Raw genomic sequence first — 27,242 nt, 5'->3', positions numbered from 1 at the left:
GGAGCCTCCTCCCCTCTTCAGCGCGCACACACTTGTCGGCCAGAGCGTAAAGCTTGTTGACGTCCCTGATCTTACACATCGCCATTTCCTCCCTCATCCTGCGGTTCCGCACATTCTGATGGAACGCGCTGATTATCGCGGCAGGGTGGACGTCTGGGATGTTCTGCTGTACACGGCTGAATCTTTGAATGTACTTGCGCAGTGGCTCTCCTTCCTTTTGGGCAAGCAGATGAAGATCGCTCTCTTGGCCATGTGGCTTGTGGCCGCCTGTGAAGGCGCCGACAAACTGATGGCATAGATCTGCCCAAGAGGAGATGGAGTTGTCCGGCAAGTGCATGAGCCAGGACCTGACGTTGGGCTTGAGAACCAGCGGGAAGTAGTTGGCAAGGATCTTGTCGTCCCGTCCCCCGGCAGCCTGCACCACGATGGTGTAGATGCTGAGGAACTCCGACGGATGCGACTTGCCGTTGTACTTCTCTGGTACGCCTGGTTTGAAGTTTTTCTTGTTGGGCCACTGGACCTGCCGCAGCTCATGGGTGAATGCAGGGCAACCTACAGCGTACGGCAAGTTGCCTGGCTCCCCCGGCGCGTGCATGTCGACAGAGGGCCCAGCGCGCTGGTCAGATTGACGCCGCGCTTCTCTTCGGCGCTCGATGCGAGTACGAGCATCCTCTCGTTGCCGTTCGTGGAGAACTTGGCACTGGTCGCGACGAGCTCGTGGGTCCGACGACGCGGTGGAGCCGCTGTCGGGGTGGACCCGGTGAGTCGGCGATTTTGGCCTTTGTAGTGGAGAGTGCATGGAAGTCGCACCTCCCCCGGTCTTGTTGCCATCGGCTCGCGTACGGCTGTCCTGCCGCGGCAGCGAGGTGCTTGGTTGCCGCGCAGTGTCGCCGTTGGCGAAGCCGATGAGGCTCTGTATAGTGGTCCTCCACTCGTCGGTCTTGTCCGCCGTCGGAGGGTAATCTAGGAGCAGTTGAGCTCGCGCCAAGGCTTCTGCTGGAGTGGTGGGCGGCAGAGGTGAACGGTGCGAGGAGCGGGGCATGCTCGGACTCCTAACCACGTTAGAAGGAGCAATGTCCCGTCCAGGCGACCGTACTTCGCTCGAGCCAGCATGTTGACGTGCATGCTGGTCTTGGACGCCACGAGAACCACCAGCTTGATCTTGGCCCAGTGGACGTATGGCGCTCCGAACGCCATGACGCTGCTGGTCCCGCGCTTCCTGAGACGGGCGCGGTACACGCATGGACGCCGAGGTCTGTGCCGCCTTGTCCTTGGACTTGGCCGCACTGAGAGCTCCCTCGTCGACGCCCATTCTTCCGCCGGCGTCCACTCCACCACCCGTTTGCTCCGGAGGAGGTGAAAGTGACGTAGACGGAACAGCTGCCTCCGAAGCCTTCTTCTTCGGTGGCATGTCGATGAAGACGATGAAGATTTAGCTCGCGTGCACGCCGGATCGGGTTCACGCAATCTCGACGCCCCCTACCTGGCGCGCCAAAGATGTCGGGGAAACTGATCCACGAACACCTATGGGGACCAGCGGACCGAGCCCCTTTCGGTTCGGAGGGGGGCGGAGGTCGCACAAAGAGCGGATCGAGGCAGTGCACACGAGCAGTTTACCCAGGTTCGGGCCGCACGGATGCGTAAAACCCTACTCCTGCTTGCTTGATTGTATTGAGTTCTTGCTCAGGAGCGATGAATGCTACCAGACCGAGCGTGAGAATGTTCTTGGTGTTTCGAATGAGCTGAACCGAACCCTCTCTACGTTGCGCATGGGCCTCCTTTTATACTCTCAAGGGGTCACCGACAGGTGGCAACATAGACTAGAAGGGTAAAAATGGAAAAGAATGCGGTAGGTGCAGCTACCGCTACTGTGGACACAGTGTATCCTACCTAACTCTGACGGCAGGGGACAAGGTCATTGAATGCCCGTCTGAGTTGCCTAAACAGTGCAAAAAGTGACCGTTAGGAGCGCCACCGTTTGCCACGATGGCCTCCTCTTCATCTCCGCTTGCCACCGCGTACCCCTGGCTGCACAGGCTCCCGCCACGCGCCCCTGAGAAAGTCTCATGGTGACACGCGGGTGGGTGCGCAGGAGCGCGGGTATAGAGTGGCAGCGGGCCCCCGACAAGTACCTTGTCGGGGTCGTCGTCTTGTCGCGTCCGGAAGCTTGTCGCTCGCCGGACCTTTCCGGGACGCGCGGTGCATCGCGACAAGTTTCTTGAGGTGCCGTGGTTGGCCTTCCCGGCAAGCTCCTCTTGCCAGGGCCTTGTCTCTTCCCGGTAAGCTCCTCTTGCCGGGGCCTTGTCTCTTCATCTTGAATACTTTGTTCTTGAATGGCTCCAAAGGAACCTACGGAGGACCCTGGCGGTCGTCCGGCAAGCCTCGCCGCGGGCGCTGCAACTGCCCGTGCACAAGTTCGGTATACTAGGGTACCCCTACTCTAGTACACCAACAATATGTGATCCGGCCCGTTAAAAGCCTCCCACGTTCTGGGCCGAATCACGGCCCAAATCAGGTCCGGCCCTTTAAGATGCTTTGGCCTCAATTATGGCCCATATCAGATTCGGCCCGTTAACTGAACGCGATGCTTTTGGGCCCACTTGCAAAAGGCCCATTTAGTAATTCGGCCTGATATTAGTTTTGGCCTGTTAAGGGCTCGTTTGACATTTCGGCCCTATATTAGTTTCAGCCTGTTAAAAGCCCGTCATATAGTTGGGCCTAACAACGGCCCGGTTTGCATTCGGCCTGCTTGCAGCCGATATCTGATTGGGCCAAACAAGGACCGAGACAATTTTGGCCTGTTAAAAGCCCGTGATTTGATTCGCACAATCATGGGCCGGGGTCCATTTCGGGCTGCTGCCGGCCCGTGACCTGTTCGGCACGTTTTAGGCCCAACCTACTTCTCCGCCTCCTAAAAGCCCATTGAGTTTTCTTGCGAAAAGAGGGTCGGGGGTTACTCGGCCTATTAAAGGCCCGAATCTACTAGTGGGCCAGTTTGATGGGGCCCATGATGCGGATCATACATCGTGATTGCATGGCGGCCTGATTATGTACCGTAATTTTACGGTTTGGCCGCTTTACTGCGAAGACAGGATCTATATACAGTAAAATAACTACAGCATCGTGAATAAGAAAAAACCTAGACTATACCATAAATAAATTACGGCATATTAAATCCACTCGGCATCAAAGTTCGCCACTATGATAATAAAGCACAAGCAGACAGCAGATTACATACACTGGGTATCAAAGATCGCCACCAGTGCAAATAAACACGCCGACAAAATAATATACAAAACAGACAGCACTTAGAGTTCAAGAAAGGTTAGCCCTGCTGGCGAGCTGCAGCGCAAGCACCTGAGCAAGATAATTAGACTACTCTTGTTCAACACTTATATCTTCCTCACTCTAAAAGATAAACAAGCAGACAGATGACAGGTTTTGCACATAAAAGTAGCAGTGCTGACAATTCATCACATTTTTTACTGACCAATAAAGTGACACAGTTTAAAAATGCATTAACACAATATGGTATTGTCCAGGTCAAGACATGGCAGGAAATGACATTGTGAAGGAGTTGGCAGCTTCACGACACCACTGGATTACAGATCAAGAACTCATAAGTATCAATGGTTAGTGTGCTGTCAATTTATCCCATTTTAGATTGGCAAATAAAGATACGGTTTAAATAATAGTAGAATGATATGACATTGTTTATAGTTAACACATTGCAGAATATGACATTGTGCTGTAGTGGGTAGGTTCACCACACCACTGGATTACGGATGAAGAACAGAAGCATACATGTAGTGCAAAAGAAGATCACTTGCTCTGTATAGTTTAATTTACATGGTATGAAGAAGGAACTTGGTTGTACAACTGAAAAGTTAAATTGAGAAGGACAAACTTTTGTTTATGAACTACATAATAACCTTTAAACATGCAATTTGATGCAAACACCAAAAATAAACAGATGTTGGAGTCATGCCTAACCAAATATACACAAAGCGTACGTAGAGTCGTATCAGTGGCAGATAGGACTTGAGAGAATATTTGTTCTACCTTTTAGCTCCTCATTGGATTTGACACTATTACTTATCGAAAGAGGCTGCAATTATCCCGTATACTTGTAGGTCATCAAGACCTTTTTCTGGCGCCGTTGCCGAGGAGTCATAGCGTGGGGTGAATATTCTCGTGTGTGTGCTTGTTTTCTTTATCACTAAGTGATTTTTATTTGTTGTTCTAAGTTGTTCTCTATCTTTAGTTATGGATATGGAACACGAAATACCAAAAACAATTAGGTGTACTTGCTACTCATGGAGATGGGGAACCTCCTAAAACCCTCAATGCTCGTTATGTGAAAGAAATTATGTACTACTTTGATAATCCTAAGAAAACCCCATTCAATTTTGTTATGGGAGACATGTTGGATCACCGTGAATACTTTAGGGATTATCGCTTGACGCAAAAAGGGAAACTATTATGGGATCAAATTAATATGTTGTGTTGGTATGCTTGGGACCTATGCTTGAGACATGATTATACTTGTTGCTCTAGGATGAAGGCTCCACACCTTCCCTTTTCATGCCAATTTAATGATGATAAAACCTTAGCTTCTTATGCTAATGGTATATATGATTACTATGATGTGGAACAAATAGAAGAATTTGTTTCTTTTATGGGTGCTTATGAGATTGAATCTATGTTTAAAGAGTTTGAAGATTTTTATGATTCAGTTTATAGACCTGAAAATTTTGCTATACTTAGATATTGCTATGAGAATTATGAATGTAATGCCAATATTGATGCATTTATTGAGGTCCGCTGTCCAAGAAGAGACTAATATTTTGCAGGAGCCTATGGAAGAAGAAATTGATGAAATTGTGAGCTCATTGGATGAAAAATATGATGAGGAGAGCGAAGAACAAAAGGAGGGAGAGCGGATTAGCTACCCATGCCCACCTTCTAATGAGAGTAACTCTTCAACTCATACATTGTTTAATTTCCCTTCGTGCTTACCGAAGGATGATTGCTATGATGATTGTTATGATCTCATTGATTCTCTTGAATTACCCCTTTTTGATGATGCTTGCTATGCTTGTGGCCAAGATGCCAATATGAATTATGCTTATGGCGATGAAATTGATGTACTTCCTTATGTTAAACATGAAATTGTTGGTATTGCCCGCACACATGATAGTTCTATTATCTTTTTGAATTCTCCCAACTACACTATATCGGAGAAGTTTGTGCTTACTAAGGATTATATTGATGGGTTACCTTTTACCGTTGCACATGATGATTTTGATGAATATAATATGCATGTGCTTCCTGCTCCTACTTGCAATTATTACGAGAGAGGAACTATATCTCCGCCTCTTTATGTTTCCAACACGATAGAATTGCAAGAAACTTCTTATACTATGCATTGGCCTTTACTTTGTGTGCATGAATTGTTCTTTTATGACATGCCGATGCATAGGAAGAGAATTAGACTTTGTTGCTGCATGATATATGTTACTTTGTGCTCACTACTTAATTACAAATCATTGTTAATTAAAATTGGCTTTGATATACCTTGGGATCCAGGTGGATCCATTACTTGAGCACTATATGCCTAGCTTAATGGCTTTAAAGAAAGCGCTGCCAGGGAGACAACCCGGAAGTTTTAGAGAGTCATTTATTTCTGTTGAGTGCTTTTATATAGTCTAAAAACAAAAAAAATAAAGAGGGGAACCTAAAAATTTTCAAAAAGGAAAGTGAAAGTGAGAAAGACAAGCATTGTTGAAGTAGGAGCTAGCCTTGAACTTGTTTCATGCACACGGAAACTTTGTGAATCTTGATTAGAGAAAATTTTCAGCAAAAATTATTATCCCCTTGTACAATTCCATTGTATTATAAAAATAATGTGCCAAGGTTTGCCTTTAGGATGTTTACAATGCTTGTTGGTTTGTACGGTGCAGGATAGAAACTTTGGCTGTAGTGCAACATTTTACATTTTTAACTGGCAAGTCAAACGGTTCTGATCCTTTTTGCACTGTCTTTCTGTACAAATTTTTTATGTTTCCTAATTTTGGTAGAATTTTTGGGGTACTATAAGTATGGTGAATGTTCAGATTTCTACACACTGTTCTGTTTTTGACACATTCTGTTTTTGATGCATAGTTTGCTTGTTTTGATGAATCTATCAATTATATCAGTGGATTAAGCCATGGAAAAGCTATATTACAGTAGACACAATGAAAAAACAAAATAAGAATTTGTTTCCAAAAGTACTTAGAGTAGTAATTTGCTTTATTATACTAACGGATCTTACCGAGTTTTTTGTTGAAGTTTTGTGTGGATGAAGTGTCTAATCGAGAAGGCCTCGATATGAGCAAAAGGAAGAGAGGCAAGAGCTCAAGATTGGTGATTCACAAGACACCCCAAGTAAATATTCAAGGAGACTCAAGCGTCTAAGCTTGGGGATGCTCCAAAAGGCATCCCCTCTTTCTTCAACAAGTATCGGTATGTTTTCGTATTCGTTTCGTTCATGCGCGATATGTGCAAGTCTTGGAGTGTCTTTTGCATTTAGTTTTCATTTTTATTTTATGCACCATGCTGGTATTAGATAGTCCTTGGTTGATTTATAGAATGCTCATTGCACTTCACTTATATCTTTTGAGTATGGCTTTATAGAATGCTTCATGTGCTTCACTTATATCATTTGAAGTTTGGATTGCCTGTTTCTCTTTACTTAGTAAATCTCCATTTGTAATGCTCTTTTGCTTCACTTATATTTGTTAGAGCGTGGGCATACCTTTTGTAGAAATAATTAAACTCTCTTGCTTCACTTATAACTATTTAGAGAGATGACAGGAATTGGTCATTCACATGGTTAGTCATAAAATCCTACATAAACTTGTGGATCACTGAATGTGATATGTTTGATTCCTTGCAATAGTTTTGCGATATAGAGGTGATAATATGTGCGAGGTACTAGTAGATGGTTGTGTTTCGTAAGGATGTTGGTGTTAAGGTTTGTGATTCCTGAAGGATGCACGTATGGTCTACTAACTATGTAACCAAATTGGCACGCATTGTATTTTGATTGTTTATCTTTGTGTTAAGGTCGGGGGCGCGCGATGGTTAACTCCTACCAACCTCCCCCCTAGGAGCATGCGCTTAGTACTTTGTTTCAAGGGCTAATAAATTTTTTCAATAAGTATTTGAGTTCTTTATGACTAATGTTGAGTCCATGGATTATACGCACTCTCACTCGTCCATCATTGCTAGCCTATTCGGTACCGTGCATTGCCCTTTCTCACCTTGAGAGTTGGTGCAAACTTCGCTGGTGCATCCAAACCCCGTGATACGATACGCTCTATCACACCTAAACCTCCTTATATCTTCCTCAAAACAGCCACCATACCTACCTATCATGCCATTTCCATAGCCATTCCGAGATATATTGCCATGCAACTTCCATCATCATCATATACATGACTTGAGCATGCATTGTCATATTGCTTTGCATGATCATAAGATAGCTAGCATGATGTTTTCATGGCTTGTCCATTTTTTGATGTCATTACTACGCTAGATCATTGCACATCCCCGTACACCGCCGGAAGCATTCATATAGAGTCATATCTTTGTTCTAGTATCGAGTTGTAATATTGAGTTGTAAGTAAATAAAAGTGTGATGATCATCATTATAGAGCATTGCCCCATGAATAAAAGGAAAAAAAGGAAAAAAATGATAGGCCAAAGAAGCCTAAATAAAAAAGGGGGCCAAAGAAGCCCACCCAAAAAAATAAAAAAAATAAAAAAAGGGGCAATGTTACTATCCTTTTACTACACTTGTGCTTCACAGTAGCACCATGTTCTTCATATAGAGAGTCTCCTATGTTGTCACTTTCATATACTAGTGGGAATTTTCATTATAGAACTTGGCTTGTATATTCCAATGATGGGCTTCCTCAAATGCCCTAGGTCTTCATGAGCAAGCAAGTTGGATGCACACCCACTTAGTTTTTTGTTGAGCTTTCATACACTTATAGCTCTTAGTGCATCCGTTGCATGGCAATCCCTACTCCTCGCATTGACATAAATTGATGGGAACCTCCATAGCCCGTTGATTAGCCGCGTCGATGTGAGACTTTCTCCCTTTTTGTATTCTCCACATAACCTCCACCATCATATTCTATTCCACCCATAGTGCTATATCCATGGCTCACGCTCATGTATTGCGTGAAGGTTGAAAAAGTTTGAGAATACTAAAGTATGAAACAATTGCTTGGCTGACACCGGGATAGGCATGAGGGGTACCTTGTGTTAAGAAAAGGGAGCATACAAGACTATATGATTTTGTAGGGATAATGTTCTGAAGCACTGATATTTTGAAAGACATGATTGCTTGTTGGGATGCCCTAAGTATTATTGTTTTTATGTCAAATGATAGACTATTGCCTTGAATCACTTGTGTCTTAATATCCATGCCATGATTAGGCATATGATCAAGATTATGCTAGGTAGCATTCCACATCAAAAATTGTCTCTTTATCATTTACCTACTCGAGGACGAGCAGGAATTAAGCTTGGGGATGCTGATACGTCTCCGTCGTATCTATAATTTTTGATTGTTCCATGCCAATATTATTCAACTTTTATATACTTTTGGCGACTTTTTATACTATTTTCAGGACTAACATATCGATCCAGTGCCCAGTGTCAGTTCCTGTTTGTTGCTTGTTTTATGTTTCGCAGAAACCCAATATCAAACGGAGTCCAAACGGGATAAAAATAGACAAAGAGTTATTATGGAATATTTGTGATTTTTGGGAGGAAGAATCAACACGAGACGGTGCCCGAGGGGCCAGGAGACACGGGGGCGCGCCCTAGGGAGGCAGGCGTGCCCTGGACTCTCCTCGCCCCCCCCCCCCGTAAAGTGGTTGACACTCTTCTTTTGCCGCAAGAAAGCTAATTTTATGAGAAAAATCTGGGCGAAAGATTCACCCCAATCGGATTTACGGATCTCCGGATATAAAAGAAACGTTGAAGGGGCAGAATCTGGGAACGCAAAAACAGAGAGAGACAGAGAGACAGATCCAATCTCAGAGGGGCTCTTGCCCCTCCCACGCCATGGGAGCCAAGGACCAGAGGGGAAACCCTTCTCCCATCTAGGGAGGAGATGAAGGAAGAAGAACAAGAAGAAGAAGAAGAAGGGGGGCTCTCTCCCCCATGCTTCCGGTGGCGCCAGAACGCCGTCGGGGGCCATCATCATCACCGCGATCTTCACCAACACCTCCGCCATCTTCACCAACATCTCCATCACCTTCCCCCATCTATATCCAGCGGTACACTCTCCCGCAACCCGCTGTACCCTCTACTTGAACATGGTGCTTTATACTTCATATTATTACCCAATGATGTGTTGCCATCCTATGATGTCTGAGTAGATTTTCGTTGTCCTACCGGTGATTGATGAATTTCTATGATTGGTTTGAGTTGCATGTTTTATTATTGGTGCTGTCCTATGGTGCTCTCCATGTCGCGCAAGCATGAGGGATTCCGGCTATAGGGTTTGCAATATGTTCATGATTTGCTTATGGTGGGTGGCGTGAGTGACAGAAGCACAGACCCGAGTAAGTAGGTTGTTTGCGTATGGGATAAAGGGGACTTGATACTTTAATGCTATGATTGGGTTTTATCTTAATGATCTTTAGTAGTTGCGGATGCTTGCTAGAGTTCCAATCATAAGTGCGTATGATCGAAGAAGAGAAAGTATGTTAGCTTATGCCTCTCCCTCAAATAAAATTGCAATAGTGATTACCGGTCTAGTAACGTAGTCAATTGCTTAGGGACAATTTCACAACTCCTACAACCACTTTTCCACACTCGCTATATTTACTTTATTGCTTCCTTATCTAAACAGCCCCTACTTTTTATTTACGTGTTCTTTATTATCTTGCAAACCTATCCTATCACACCTACAAAGTACTTCTAGTTTCATACTTGTTCTAGGTAAAGCGAACACTAAGCGTATGTAGAGTCATATCAGTGGCAGATAGGATTTGAGAGAATATTTGTTCTACCTTTATCTCCTCGTTGGGTTCGACACTCTTACTTATCGAAAGAGGCTACAATTATCTCATATACTTGCGGGTCATCATATACCTTGGGATCCGGGTGGATCCATTACTTGAGCATTATATGCCTAGCTTAATGGATTTAAAGAAAGTGCTACCAAGGAGGCAACCCGGAAGTTTTAGAGAGTCATTTATTTCTATTGAGTGCTTCTATATAGTTTAAAAACAAAACAAAATAAAGAGGGGAACCCAAAACTTTTCAAAAAGGAAAGTGAAAGTGAGAGAGACAAGCATTGTTGAAGTGGGAGAGCTCCTTGAACTTTGTTCATGCTCACAGAAACTTTGTGAATCTTAATTACAGAAACTTTTCATCAAAAATAATTATCCCCTTGTAAAAATCCATTGTATTATAAAAATAATGTGCCAAGGTTTGCCTTTAGGATGTTTACAATGCTTGTTGGTTTGTACGATGCAGGATAGAAACTTTGGCTGTAGTGCATGATTTTACATACTTTACTGGAACATCAAACGGTTCTGAAACTTTTTCAATTGTCTTTCTATACAAATTGTTTATTGTTCCTAATTTTGGTAGAATGGTTGGAGTACCAGAAGTATGGTGAATATTAAGATTACTACAGACTGTCCTGTTTAAGACAGATTCTATTTTAGATAAATAGTTTGCTTGTTTTGATGGAACTATCAATTTCTATTAGTGGATTAAGCCATGGAAAAATTATATTACATTAGCTACAATGCAAAAACAAAATATGAATTGGTTTGCAACAGTACTTAGAGTAGTGATTTGCTTTATTATACTAACGGATCTTACCGAGTTTGCTATTGAAGTTTTGTGTGGATGAAGTGTTCGAAGATCGAGGAGGTCTCGATATGAGGAAAAGGAGGAGAGGTAAGAGCTCAAGCTTGGGGATGTCCCGGAAGGCATCCCCTCTTTCTTCAACAAGTATCGGTATGTTTTCGGATTCATTTCGTTCAGGCGATATGTGCAAATCTTGGAGCGCCTTTTGCATTTAGTTTTCACTTTTCTTTTATGCACCATGCTGGTATGAGATAGTCCAAGGTTGATTTATAAAACTCTCATTGCACTTCACTTATATCTTTTGAGTATGGCTTTATATAATCACTACAAAAAAATACACTTCCGTGATGATACGTGTTTGTCACAGTAGGTCGCGTTTTTTCTCATGCATGTACATCCATGACAAATTTATGACGAAATTAAGATAGTCATACTTGTGCTGTCGTAGAAGTGTTTCATGACATTACCAAAATTATCATCATGGAAGTGTCCACTTCCATGACGGTAAATCGTGCGTCACAGAAGTGCTTTCGTCAAGGGTGACCGACACATGGCATCCACCATAACGGAACGCCGTTAAGCTATCGGGTCGGGTTTTGGATCCGATAACCCGTTAACAGCCCCGACCAATGCGGATTTTCCACGTGTAAAATCATCATTGGCTGGAGGAAACACGTGTCGGCTCATCGTTGGGACAGATGTCATCCACTCATTGGACAGAAGGCGCCTATGATACGTCGACACGTGGCACAACCCATCATGTTTAAATGGGACGGCCCAACTAAAGGCCCACAAGATTTTGCGGACCATAATGGGCTGGCCCAGCTAAAGGCCCACAAGATTTCGCGGGCCATAATGGGCCGGCCCAGCTAAAGGCCCACAAGATTTTTGTGTGCCATAATGGGCTGGCCCAGGTAAAGGCCCATAATATTCCTGCGGATCATAATGGGTTGGCTCGGCTAAAGGCCCACGAGATTTTGCAGAAACTAATGGGCCGGCCCATCTGTATGCCCACAAGATTTTGAGGACCCTAATAGGCCGGCTGTAACGCCCCAAGACCGATGCTCCAGAAGACTTCCATATTTTTGTGATCACCGTCTGTTTCATTTGTGCTTGCTCTTTTGTTTTTTGCATTGCATCATGTCATCATGCCATCATGCCATTTAATTTTTAAAACTCAACTAAATAAATTGCATAGATCTTTTGATCTATTTATATCGAGGGATTCACATGGTGATTTCTCTTTAAAACATATTCAAAGTCTCCTACTATTGTTAGGGAGCTATATTAAATATTCCACTAATTCGGAATCACCCATAAACACACTTGCAAAATATCCCATGTCGTTGTTATCTCAACTCTTGGTCTCCAACCTTGCCCATAATTTCTTTCATCATTTTCCGGAGCTCCACCTAAAATCCGAACATTTTGGACCTTCCTTTTATTAAGTCCTAGGTCAAACCCATTTGAATTAAATTCAAATGAGTTTGAATTTAAATCTTGCAATCATGGCCTTTCTAACTTTCTCGGAACAAGCACATTTTTGTGAGTTCGGGAAAACTATCTGCGTGTCCAACTTCTTCCCCTAACCCCTCTTTCTTTTCTTTCTTAATCTCTGTTTTCCCCTTCTTTTAGTAGTGAGAGAGAGCCCAGCAGCCTTGCAGCCCAGCCGGCCACTTAGGCCCGGCCATCCAGACCGGCCCATTTGCCCCTGGAGGCCCAGCCGCCCCCTCTAACCCTAGCCGCAGGGAGAGCATCGCTCGATCCCCCCTTTCCCTCGTTCCCCATTGTGCGCTGCCAGCGCCTGACCCCCTCTCCCTCTCCTCGGCTCGATCCCCTCCCCTTGTTCCTTCGAGCGCGAGCCCCGCAGCGCTCTATGTTGCCCCGTCGCCCCTCCGGTCGGCTAGTCCAGACCGCGCCGCCCTGCGGCCTCCTCCCTCATCTCCCTCGCAGCCTCTCTTCCTCCCCTCGCCACCCCCTCCTCGCTCGATCCCCATCTCCATCGCGCCTCCCCGTCAACCACCAGACCACGACCACCACCTTCCTCCGTCACCTGCGCCTGCATCAGCCGGCCTCCTTCCTCTCCTCCTCCATGGCGCCTCCTCGCCGCCCGAGGCCTGCAGCCCCGTGCCTCCCTCGGTGGTCGGGCTTGAGCAGGAGCTCCCCGAGTTGGTGCCCGTCCCTCTCCTCCACGCCCCTGCCGTCCCCGCGCCCTGCTGCCTCCTAGAGTGCCGCACCGCTGCCGTTCATCTTCAACCGCGGGACCGCAGTCCTCCTCCAACCTCGTCCAGATCCGGATGGCCTCCGCCGCCCTTGCCGTTCTCCGTCGTCGCCGGACCCGCGCCGTTCTCTGCTTCCTCTACAGTGACCAGGAGCCACCTCGCCCGCGCGTCTCCTCCACCATCAGCCTGCAACGCCCGAGCGGAGCCGAGCTCCTCCCGGTCCCCATGGTGCTGCGACCCCATCACTATTCCTGCTGGCCATCGCCGAGTTACCCCAGGACCCGTGGAGTCATGCACGGAAAAACCAAGTCTGAAGACTACCGTGGACGTGTGCCTGGTGTCACCTGGATCGTCAAGTATCGTCTCCGGGATTCACCAAGTACCACGACTACAGCCGGTGTGCATTTTTGTCAAGTCCGACTACACGTGTATGACTACATCCGAGGTGGATTTCGTCAAGTACCCCTTCGGATGCGCCAAGTTCGACTACATGATGCATCAAGTACCTCTACCGTCGACCCCGTGGGCGTCAAGTTCCTCTCCTAAACATGTACCACTACTGTCGACCCGAACATCTACGAACCGTGTACAACTATCATCGCTGTGTACGACTACTTCCACTACATCACGAGAACGACTACTTCCACGACGTCCGTCAACGACTACCGTCGAACCTCGAAGACCCCGTGGACCCCGAACATCCACGGGACATGAACAACTACTTCCACTATGAGATGTACCACTACCGTCGCCACGTGAACAACTACTTCCCACGACGACCCGTGAACGACTACTTCCTCTACATCGTACCGAACCCGAACCGCTCTGAAACGCACGCTTCAAAGGTATAATCCCGAGTTGACGACCGCCCGTGAATGAATGCTTGAGTGTTGTATGAGATGTACCATATGTTTGCACCGTGTCCGAATTGTCATTGCAAATTCGTTCCTCGTTTGCCATGCCGCCGTCCCGTGGGAACCCGGAATCCGGGAGCACCCCACCATCCTTGCATGACACGCTCATGCCAACTTCTCTTTTGCATCGGTATCTCACTCGGGTTACCGGATCATCGAAATGTTGCCGTGGCACCATTTCCATTGGCGTTGCCGTGGCACCCCTTTCGTCCCGCCATGGTGACAAATGCTTCATGACATGCTCTTGTTAACGTTTTCATAAAATTGCATATAACTTGCATATGTCATCCGCATCATGATAACAACAATTAAAATGTTTAAGATTGTTGTTGCATTAAATTGCTAAATGTCATATGGGGATTTCCGGAATTGTTGTTTGTTGTTTCCGGCCTCATTTAAACTTGCCTAACTAGTTAGTTTACTTATGTTTCACCTCTTGCCATGTTAATCAACATTTAATATTGTTGTGTTCCTAAAGGAGAGAGAACTAAATATTTGAATGTGGTGTTTTGTCAATATGCAACTCGTTGCATATTGAGCTCCACTTAATTTGTAGTATTGTTTGTTGCACTTTGCCATGCCATGCCTCATTAAACCAGACATGCATCTTACTTGATTGTGCATCATGACATGTTTATGCTTGTGTGTTTACCGCGTTGTTTGCTTCTTTCCGGTTTGCTTCTCTCGTTAGCTTCGGTTCCGTTCCGGAGTTGTGAGGATTCGTTCGACTACGTTCATTTGTCTTCTTCATGAACTCGTTCTTCTTCCTTGCGGGATTTCAGGCAAGATGACCATTACCCCCGATATCACTTCTATCTTTGCTTGCTAGTTGCTCCGTTCTATCGCTATGCTGCGCTACCTATCACTTGTTTACCATGCCTCCCATATTTCCATGTCAGCCTCTAACCTTTTTCACCCCTCCTAGCAAACCTTTGCTTGGCTATGTTACCGCTTTGCTCAGCCCCTCTTATAGCATTGTTAGTTGCAGGTGAAGTTGAAGATTGCTCCATGATGGACAGGATTATTTTGGGATATCACAATATCTCTTATCTAATTAATGCATCTATATACTTGGTAAAGGGTGGAAGACTCGGCCTTATGCCTGGTGTTTTGTTCCACTCTTGTCGCCCTAGTTTCCGTCATACCGGTGTTATGTTCCCGGATTTTGCGTTCCTTACACGGTTGGGTGATTTATGGGACCCCCTTGACAGTTCGCTTTGAATAAAACTCCTCCAGCAAGGCCCAACCTTGGTTTTACCATTTGCCACCTAAGCCATTTTCCCTTAGGTTCTGCAGACTCAAGGGTCATCTTTTATTTAACCCCCCCGGGCTAGTGCTCCTTCGAGTGTTGGTCCGAACTGAGTAGACTGCGGGGCCACCTCGGCGAAACTTGAGGGCTGGTTTTACTCGTAGGATGTCTCATCCGGTGTGCCCTGAGAACGAGGTACGTGCGACTCCTATCGGGATTTGTCGGCACATCGGGCGGCTTTGCTGGTCTTGTTTTACCATTGTCGAAATGTCTTGCAAACCGGGATTCCGAGGCTGATCGGGTCTTCCCGGGAGAAGGTATATCCTTCGTTGACCGTGAGATCTTGTGATGGGCTAAGTTGGGACACCCCTGCAGGGTATATTATGTTTCGAAAGCCGTGCCCGCGGTTATGAGGCAGATGGGAATTTGTTAATGTCCGGTTGTAGATAACTTGACACCAGATCCGAATTAAAACGCATCAACCGTGTGTGTAGCCGTGATGGTCTCTTTTCGGCGGAGTCCGCGAAGTGAACACGGTTTTGGGTTATGTTTGACGTAAGTAGGAGTTCAGGATCACTTCTTGATCATTGCTAGCTTCACGACCGTTCCATTTGCTCTCTTCTCGCTCTTATTTGTGTATGTCAGCCACCATATATGCTTAGTCGCTGCTGCAACCTCACCACTTTACCCCTTCCTTTCCCATAAGCTTAAATAGTCTTGATCTCGCGGGTTTTGAGATTGCTGAGTCCTCGTGACTCACCAGATACTAGCACAACAGTTGCAGGTGCCAATGATACCAGTGCAGGCGATGCAACCGAGCTCAGATGGGAGCTCAACGAAGATCTTAGTTGTTGTTATGTTTTGTTTCTTGTTGATCAGTAGTGGAGCCCAGTTGGGACGATCTGGGATCTAGCAGTTGGGTTATCTTCTTTTCTTTTGGCTTCGTCCATAGTCGGGCTATGTGGTACTCTGAATGATGTATGAATTATATGTCCTTTGTGTGAAGTGGCGATTGTAAGCCAACTCTTTATCCCATTCTTATTCATTACATGGGATTGTGTGAAGATGACCCTTCTTGCGACAAAACCACAATGCGGTTATGCCTCTAAGTCGTGCTTTGACACGTGGGAGATATAGCCGCATCGTGGGTGTTACACTGACCCATTAACTGGCTGCCATGTTTTGGGCCAAATGCAAGCCCATATTTGATCCGGGACATTAATGGCCTACCACGTTCCGGGCCTAATAATGGCCCATATGAGATCCGGCCTGTTAAAAGCCTCCCACGTTCTGGGCCGAATCACGGCCCAAATCAGGTCCGGCCCTTTAAGATGCTTTGGCCTCAATTATGGCCCATATCAGATTCGGCCCGTTAACTGAACGCGATGCTTTTGGGCCCACTTGCAAAAGGCCCATTTGGTAATTCGGCCTGATATTAGTTTTGGCCTGTTAAGGGCTCGTTTAACATTTCGGCCCTATATTAGTTTCGGACTGTTAAAAGCCCGTCATATAGTTGGGCCTAACAACGGCCCGGTTTGCATTCGGCCTGCTCGCAGCCGATATCTGATTGGGCCAAACAAGGACCGAGACAATTTTGGCCTGTTAAAAGCCCATGATTTGATTCGCACAATCATGGGCCGGGGTCCATTTCGGGCTGCTGCCGGCCCGTGACCTGTTCGGCACGTTTCAGGCCCAACCTACTTCTCCGCCTCCTAAAAGCCCATTGAGTTTTCTTGCGAAAAGAGTGTCGGGGGTTACTCGGCCTATTAAAGGCTCGAATCTACTAGTGGGCCAGTTTGACGGGGCCCATGATGCGGATCATACATCGTGATTGCATGGCGGCCCGATTATGTACCGTAAGTTTACGGTTTGGCCGCTTTACTGTGAAGTCAGGATATATATACAGTAAAGTAACTGCAGCATCGTGAATAAGAAAAAACCTAGACTATACCATAAATAAATTACGACATATTAAATCCACTAGGCATCAAAGTTCGCCACTATGATAATAAAGCACAAGCAGACAGCAGATTACATACACTGGGTATCAAAGATCGCCACCAGTGCAAATAAACACGCCGACAAAATAATATACAAAACAGACAGCACTTCAATAGAGTTCAAGAAAGGTTAGCCCTGCTGGCGAGCTGCAGCGCAAGCACCTGAGCAAGATGATTAGACTAAGCTTGTTCAACACTTATATCTTCCTCACTCTAAAAGATAAACAAGAGACAGATGACAGGTTTTGCACATAAAAGTAGCAGTGCTGACAATTCATCACATTTTTTACTGACCAAAAAGTGACACAGTTTAAAAATGCATTAACACAATATGGTATTGTCCAGGTCAAGACATGGCAGGAAATGACATTGTGAAGGAGTTGGCAGCTTCACGACACCACTGGATTACAAATCAAGAACTCATAAGTATCAATGGTTAGTGTGTTGTCAATTTATCCCATTTCAGATTGGCAAATAAAGATACGGTTTAAATAATAGTAGAATGATATGACATTGTTTATAGTTAACACATTGCAGAATATGACATTGTGCTGTAGTTGGTAGGTTCACCACACCACTGGATTACGGATGAAGAACAAAAGCATACATGTAGTGCAAAAGAAGATCACTTGCTCTATATAGTTTAATTTACATGGTATGAAGAAGGAAGTTGGTTGTACAACTGAAAACTTAAATTGAGAAGGACAAACTTTTGTTTATGAACTACATAATAAACTTTAAACATGCAATTTGATGCAAACACCAAAAATAAACAGCTGTTGCAGTCATGCCTAACCAAATATACACAACAAAGTTTGAAGGCTTGAGAAGGACAAACTTACATTATTGGTGAAGATAGGCTCTATAAAGCGCTTGTCCATGCTGATGGGGGGGGGGCAATTCAAGAAGTTTACCACAGAATCTTCTTCATAAGCATTGCCTTTATTCTACATTTTGTTAAGAATATATATAGATGTGATAATATACGAAAAATGGAGAATATTTAAGATAAGATGAAGAGTGATGCTACATAACCAAGTAGCTGTAAATGTATGTGCAGCGATACAGGCAAAAGGCACAGCCAAGAGCAATGCACAGCTAAACTTCTTCAGTACCAACCTTATGGTAAGAGTAAATATAGATCTAATGTGTAGAAAATGGAGGGCAAAGGAAAATAAGTTGTAGAGTGATGGTACATGAACAACTACCTGTCAATATAAGTACACTAATAAAGGATAGCATGTACTTACAAGAACAATGCAGAGCTAAAAAAATTCATTGGCATTATATATATTCTACACTAATGTAACCATTAATACAGATCAGATAATTTGGAAAGAACAATTGATAAGCAAGCTATCATGCATACCGCTGTCACATAATGAACTAGGTATGTATGCAAGTACAGTGATACAGGACAACAGGTACTAACAAAAGCAAAGAAGTGGGCAACATATTTGCGATATCCTGTCGTTCTTTTCAAACCGGAATTCTTCTTCGAGCAGATTTCCTGCAAAAAAGATCCGTAAGGCACATGCGGAAAAGTAGAAGTTCAAATTGTCATGTGATTTCATAGACAGTACCTCATCCTGGGAACGAGACCAGTGCATAACAAGGATTTTCCATTCAATGTCTTCTAAATTTAGCATAGGAGACTTCACCAAAAATTCGTTTATAGGCTTGCCATCAAAGTGTGATTTCCTCAGGTAACACCGATACTGCTGCAATGCTTTCTTGAAAAGCGCAAGCAAGATTTGCTTGTCATGACTATCCAGATTGACCCTCGCCTAGTAACCACAATGTAATGTAAATCGTTGATGTGTTCGATCAGCAGAAAACAGGAAAATAATAACCATGAATAATAGCACTTACACGTAAGTTGGACAGGAAGATGTGAAAATGGTGTTTGTCTTCACTATGATCTTCCCATAATGGGAATATATGCACGTAGTCCCTAACAACATTGAAAGCATTGTCTTTTAAACTAGGAATAAATGGAATGGTGTTCCAATCTGCAGGAATTGGCCGTCTCTGCAGTTGGTATAGATCTTCGGCCGGTGGACTTGCTGTACTTTTTGCTGGAGTGGGATTTTTCTATGGTACGGTTGGTGCTATGGCAAATGAAATCGGTATATCTTTTGCTGGAGTGCAGGTCCTGTGTGGTGGGGCTAGTGGTGTGGCCCGTGAAGTATGGGTATAGTCTGTTGGAGTCAGTCCTATGTTTTGTGTCACTGGTTGTACATCCAAGATAAGTGGGGCGATGTCTGATTACTCCGGCACCACCACGTTTTTCAAGGACTTTGGTGGTGCTTCATCGGGTTCGGCAATCACCCTCTTCCTTTTTGATGTGTGATGCACAAGAACAACATTTGAGTGGAAAAACATTGTATGATGACAGATGGAATATGTATTGATAATGGATGGGCATGGCATCTCGAGTTATATGATGAGTAAACTAAGCAGATGGCGGTGCAACAAAGTAGAAGAAATGCAAGACAACATATGCAAGATACGTGCAATCAATAAAACCTTGCCAAATTAGAACATGCACCTTGATGGGTGAACAGGACAGGCCATCTGCCTTTGACTCCTCGAGGTTAGAATAGTCATTACTTGCTGGAGTAAGTGGGGAGCGTATGAGTTTCATTGCTTCCAGAATGGCACTCAATGCCTTGGTGCCAAATTTGTAAGTCATTGCAATGTTCCACAATATTCTTCTGATGTGTGGATTCTGATATTCACTGCAATTGCGTATAATATCTGAGAACCATGAAAACATAAATAGTTGTGAGATTATCTTTGTATTGCAGATGATATTCTAATATAGGGGCGCCCCTGTAAACACTTGTGTGCTATCACTGGATTCTGATGAGAGAGCTCATGTGTGCTGTAATATGGTGCATGCATTTACATAATCTGGCACAAGTACACAAAAAATAGGCTCCAGAAGTAAGGATAGCTGGCAGATGACATGTTCATAATATACTGTGTAGAGAGTTTATTGCCAAACCATGATAACAAGAGCACACAGCAACTAGGCAAATCATAGTGTACATAACAGGGGTACACCATAACCACGATATATAAATCGGGAAAGTGGAACTGGCTTGAAAATACGGTGTTGTATTGCCGCTACAAATTGAAAGCCTATCGATCACGTACAGGCCAGCTCTATGAGCTGTTGACTGCAGATGTCCCTGCGCCCCTTCCTGACAAGGAACATACTGTGCGTACTAAATACAGAATAAAAAAAGAGGAACATGTTAACGAACAGAAGAGGAAGCATATTCTTGAGGTTCCGCTTCATTGCATACAATGTTGGTTGCCCACTCATGATGAATCACAGCGCCCAAAGAAATGCAATTCCATGTTGTCTCTCTATATGTGGCAATTTTGAAAAAGAGTCATTAGGATCATATTATGAACAAGAGTCAACAGGTGGGGAGCGTATGAGTTTCATTGCATCCGGAATGGCACCCAATGCCTTGGTGCCAATTTTGTGAGTCATTGCAGTGTTTAGCTTCAAGAGTGGACTGCTACTAGTGCGACACAAAGCAGCTACACAGATCATAGTGTAGATATAACGGGAAAACCTTAAGCATCAGAGTAAAATCAGCAAAGTGGAACTTGCTGGAATATATGTGCTAGTTTGCCGGTACGGCTAGAAAGGCTTCGGATACCAGCTCTCTTCAAGTGAAGGTGCGGTACTGTTAATATCAGTGTAACTCTCAAAGGCGACACAGCTCCCCGCATTTCCTTGTTGTTCTTATAGGATTCAAGTGGGCAGGCCAATACAAATCCTATTCCTATGTTTACAAGATCCTACGAATCAAAGAGGCTCAAAGTGTCCATCACAACCGACCGTATAGACCTCTACACTGCAAATGTCCCTGCTCATCTTCAGTACAAGGAACATACTGTACTACTATCAAACTCCCTCCGTTCCAAAATATAAGTCTTGGTAGAGATTTCCACTATGGATCACATACAGATGTATCCAGATACATTTTAGAGTGTAGATTCACTCATTTTGCTCCATATGTAGTCCATGGTGGAATCTATACAAAGACTTGTATTTAGGAATGGAGTGAGTACATATTAAATAAGAACGGAAGAGGAATATGGTAAAGAAGAGCAAGCAGATTTTGGATAATAAAATGTTGGTTGCTCAGTGCCCACACATGATGAACCAGAGCGCATTAAGGATGCAACTCCCAGCTGTCTCTCGGCCATTTCAGGCGGTTGGATGAAGATCCTACGTCTCCTAACCCATCTTCTTCCTCGTCTCTGATTCTTCCCATACAGAACACTGCACAGGCCGCCGGCCGGACCACCGGCACCCACCACACGTGTTCCTCCACCACCCCCACCCCCACCCCCGCCCCAACCCCCACCCGTGTCGAGTTTTCTTCATTCAGCGAGGCCCCACAACCACCCGAGCCCCTTCGTTCGCACCGGTGAACTCCGGCGAGCTCTGAAAAATTTAGTCTACTGTGATTTAACTAGTGTGGAATATAAAAGGGGAAAACCATAAGCATTGGGAGTCTAGTGTTGAGCGTGCCATGGCAGATCTGAAGGTGCAAACCGGACAAAGGCAACTTCGCAACCAAGATAAGAAATCAGAGTAAAGCAGTGGCGATCTATTTTCTTGCTGCGATAAATAAGTTGAGCAGAGTACCTCCTCTGGTGCGGCGCCGTGTACGCATCTGCTGAGAATTTGACGGTGCTACGGTAGCGATGGCTGTCGGCAGCGTGGAACCAGATCTAGGAGGGTAGATGGTGGCGGTGGGGCGCGGTGGACGAGACGGTCGTAGGAGCGGCGCCGTCAAGGTGGACGACGGCGGGATGAAGCGAGAGGACGAGATGCAAGGATCCCGGTCCGAAGCCGTGGATGAGAGAGGTCGATCTCTTGTAATGGACGGCTACAGCGGCGTATCAGCTCCGGCATGGTGGAGGAGGACGGCGGTGGATGGGGTGGTGGGCGGCGGCGGACGGAGGAGGGTGGCGTGGAGAGGGTGTTTTGGCGCCCACGGAGTACGAATGGGGAAAAGGGAGGTAGAGAGCAAGTGGGGAAACATGTATTCAAGGCGCGCTTGCTTCAAATGCAAGGAAATTTACAAACTTAGCCCCCGTTTCAAATTTCTACTACATCACAGCAACATTAGTCGGTTGGGGATAGGATGGTAATCTCGCATACACCGAATATTTGTCGACGAGAGTTTGTTTTTGGTGCCCACCGTGTATATGAATATGAATCGGGGAGGGAGTCGATTTCAGCCGAGGACACACTGTGTTTTGGTGCCCACCGTGTATGAATCCGGGTGAGAGGCGGTTACATCACATTTGGGTGAAATTACAAACCTACCCCTATCTAAACCTATAGAAATCCAGCAGATAGGCTTTGTGTGGCAGGGATAGGAAGTAGTAATTTCCATCTCGCAGATTTTGGTTTTGGACGGTTACTGCGACTTTCCCCGCTTCATTCAAATTTTGCACAGTGCACGTTTACGCTCGTGCCAACTCAATTCGAATCCCGTTTGTATTCTATTTTTTCAGGCGGGATCCATTTTCAATTGGAATTACATTCTATATAAATCATTTTTTATATATACTTTCAAAAGCACAACAAAGAATTCTGCTCCTTTATATGTATAATATGATTTACAAATACAACGATCTCGAAATCTTAAGGTTGAATTCGAAAAATTTAACCAAATTATGTTCTACTAAAATGTATGGATCAGTAATATCTACATATTAAATAACATAGATGTGCGTGAATTCATATGAGTATGCATGTTTGATAGATCAATTTTGGTTCGAGTATGGATTACATGTATCATCATCTCGAATTCAAATATTTGAATCCCTTTTTGGTTTACTCCTTTCACGCCCATCTCTCTCGCATGCATGCTCCTTCAGGTAGCTATCCCTCTCTTTTCTCCAGCTCACCCGCACGCTCACTTCATGTTTCTCCTATCCTCGCAAACATGGTCTCTCGACGTCTCCCTTGAGAAGTGTCACACTCTCCCTATTATTATACATTACACGGTTTTCATTATCTCTCACGTCTCTACTGTTCTCTGGTATCACTCGGTAGCTAAGCTTTCTCTTCACCGCCACACACACAGTCTCCACTCGTCTTTCACTTTGTCTTTCTCTCTATGGGATTCTCTCAAACACCCTATATGTCTCTACGTATGACTCATACCACTAAAATTACTCTCTCTCTCTCTCTCTCCTGTAGACACAACATTTGTTGCGGTGTCCTTTTCGTCTCCATCCCAGACTGACATTATTCATTTGTTTACTGATCAGACAACCCCGACTACCGTCTCCTCTCTCTCTCTCTCTCAGATAGACACACAGAACTCCTACTTCCACTCACCTTCCCGACTACCGTCTCTCTCTCTCTCACACAAAACTCTCGCTTTGGCACCCCGACTCATATTTCTCTCACAAACATTTATCGACTAGCTAGCCTCTAGATAGGTGTATACACCCGCATACTCGTGCTTCCACCATCGCATACATGTCTCTCTCCTACTCCTTGTATCTATGTAGCTTTTTCTTCCATTCTTGAGACACGCCCTCTCGATCGTGCACACACACACGCTATCGGCTCATTTTAAGCTGATACCTATCGCACACACACTCCTTGTGTCTTTGTCACACTCTCCCTCTCTCTCACACACACATGGGCTTTTTGCAACAACTAGCAAGATGCCCATGCGTTGCACGGAACATCAAGATGCATTTGTATGAGTAGTTTATCTTGTGGGGGAAAAGGATGAACGAGGGAAGGCCTTATTTCCAAATGTGGAGAGGGGTGTGGGTATCTTTTTGCAAAATTGCCATAGTTTCCTTCCTATCCGTCAGATATAGATCGGACGGCCTATATTGCAGGATGGCAGGCACACGATCATCACCGACTATGCTTTTTTATAAGAGTAGGGATAAAAAACAAAGTTGGTGATGATGGTGGGCCTGCCATGCTGCAATATAGGTCGTTTGATTTATATCTAACGGATAAGAAGGAAACTATGGCAATTTACCCGCACTCCTCTCCACATTTGCAGATAAGGCCTTCCCTCGTTCATCCTTTTCTCCCACAAGATCTTGATGTTCCGTGCAAGACACAGGCATCTTGCTAGCAAGAGTAGAAATTAGACATATACCACTTCTCGAATCTTGAAACCAACAACATTCCTCCCTTATCTCATCAAAACCGCCAAAGGAATATATTTTGAGTGAAACATAACATATTTTAGTGATATACGTATTTCAAAACTAGACTTTTTTCTATCAATCGGTGAATATGTATTAATCTACTTTGATCGTGTGGCAACGCACTAGCACATTGCTAGTAGTTATTATAATTTTTTGGACATCAGACAAACGGTGGAGTACATATACGAAGAGAAGAGGCGCACGCACGCAGTCGGCCTCTCGCTGTCTCGCACACATGTGTGTTACGTAAAGGCGACGTTAACAAATAAACCCTAAAACCCTAGGTGGACGATTGCTGCATTCGCGGGTACCGGGTACGTGTTGGAGCACCTTTGTAGGAATAGTCAGCTCGCGTGATAATTTGATCCATAGGAGTTGATGGTCGGGACCACAGGTGGACGACTTGGAGCGCGGTGGCTCGCCAGTTGCCATAGATCGAGTAGCCACGATTAAAATATTGTTTTTTAGCGGGGTTAAGGGTTCCGATTTTCATTGGCACGTTATAAGTAGTAAGTAGCTTTTAGAACGATTGGTACGGAGCGAAAATGGAATTCATAGTACTATGTACCTCCTTGGCATATGGTTGTATGGGTTTATGTTGCGAGATGTTGAACCTGGTAGTTCTAGGGAAAATACTATGGTTTAGATTTAGATGCTGGTTTTCAGTAATGAAAATCAAAAGGGGAAACCCTTCTTTGATTAAAAAAAACTACTACCTCCATTCTGGTTTACTAGTCCCCATCGTACTTTGGGTCAAAGTTTGTCCACGAATTTTACTTGTAAAATGTGAATGGAAAACGAGATTTTATTATACCCACACAAAAAATGACTGGAGGGAGTGATTGCTCTGAATGGACGCGACCTCTCATAGCGCAGGCATTGAACCGGCGTGCCGGCCAAGAGGGCCGCACTCGTTGCAGGCTCAGCTGAGCACGCCTCTCGCCACGTGCAACCAACTTAAGACTGCCCCGCCTGCCTTCATTGAATCCGCACGTGTGCTGGCAACATGTCCTTCCGCAAGCCGGCAGGCATTTGAAAACACAAAAAATGACTAAAATATAATTAATTTACGCATGGTCTTGACTTGTTGTGCTCGCACTGGTAGTAGGAACTAGTAGAGGTTTTTCTTTATTTATAACTCTCCTCACATTTTTTGGCTTTGAAGTGAATCATAGTTGTGGACAGATATCTGTGAACATGAGTTTGATGTGGAAGTTGAACTTGGAATGTTGGGCTTGCGCGTGAACTATATCACGTCCAATGCTTCGTCTGTTATTGTTTGGAAAGTAATTCCTATTATTACATGACCCAAAAAAACATTTTGTGCCACATTAGTAGATGCCCAGACATCACAATAGGCATGCTGACTGGATAAACATTTGAACCTAGCTATTATGAAGGAAATTTTGTATTGACAACAGTTTTAGATAGCAGGAGACGCCTAGCCTGCTCTGCCTCTGCTAGCTTATTTCTGGCTTCTTCCATCTATTCTTTGGCTTGGGTGAAGAGAGCATCTGATTGCTCTTTTTGTTTCTTCAGGAACTCAGCTACATTCTCAAGGGCTGTTGCACGCTTTCTTTCAACCTTTACTAATGCCACGAGGACACGAACAGCTGACGGCTCCACCTGGCTTGTGTGTAATCCAGCATCATCTAGGAATTTGCACCCTGTGTCTAATCCAGTATCATTAGGGAACTGGCACCTTGTGTGTAATCCAGCCTCATTTTGGAAATATGATCTCGAGGTTGACCATACTTCTCTCCTCGCAGGAACTGCATCCTGACATGAAGTTACTTCTTTTTATATCAATACTCAGAGCAACCTAGATCCATTTAGTAGAAGCCAGATAAACGGAACTCGGAAAAGTGAATTCAAAAGGAAAAGAAATATAAAAACAGACTACAAGGTGAGAACACCCACTTCGCACATCAAGCTAAAAACGAAAGAATTAGGACGATTAAGACTCTTCTTATTACACATCGAATAACACCATGCTTAAGAGAAACAGAAACTACAACATATACACATCGAAGAACGAGAGGCTAAACGAAAGTAATTGAAAGGGTGTTACTTACCAAAGCTTGTTTTATAGGTTCGGTGCAGCTCCTCTTTAACTTGCCACGCTCCTTGAAGATGTCCCGAATATCCCGTGTTTGGTCTTCATTGCTCCTCTGCATGTTCGCACTTGTGGTTTTAAAATCTCAACATGGCAAAAAAATATACTACTAGTAATACTCGCGCATCTTGTGGGCAACATTAAACACCCGTCTGCCATGTTAGATCATCTCCAACAGAATCGCAACGCGCGAAGCTTTAAAAAAGTGTTTACAGTGCTGAGATCGATAAGTAGATACTAGAGAGTAGAGGATAGTTCTCAACATAGATAGATAAAAAAAGATAATTCAACTCCTCCTCGTCGTCCGACTCCTCCTCGGTGATGTCCTCCTCCAACGTCTGACTGTAGGCGTGAAGATACCGATCGTCGTCGGATTCCCAAGGTGACGCTGCTCCTAGGCTCATGTTGAACTGAGCGTCCGCTTTTCACCTACGCTTGTCCTCGCGATAGGCGGCTCGCTCCGCCCTCCTCTTATCCCTCTCCGCCCTCCTTTGCGCGTAGAACTCGCGCTCATTGATGATGTCCTGGGAGAAGTGTTGGCGCCACAGTGCCATGGCTTCCTCGTCCATCTCGGCGATACCTCGACAGTACTCCCGCCTCCGGTTGTCGTGACGATCCTCGTCG

Source organism: Triticum aestivum, chromosome 5B (assembly GCF_018294505.1).
Source record: "Triticum aestivum cultivar Chinese Spring chromosome 5B, IWGSC CS RefSeq v2.1, whole genome shotgun sequence".
In the NCBI taxonomy this organism is placed as follows: Eukaryota; Viridiplantae; Streptophyta; class Magnoliopsida; order Poales; family Poaceae; genus Triticum; species Triticum aestivum.
The sequence above is the reverse complement of the archived record's forward strand: the minus strand, read 5'-3'. Positions refer to the sequence as shown.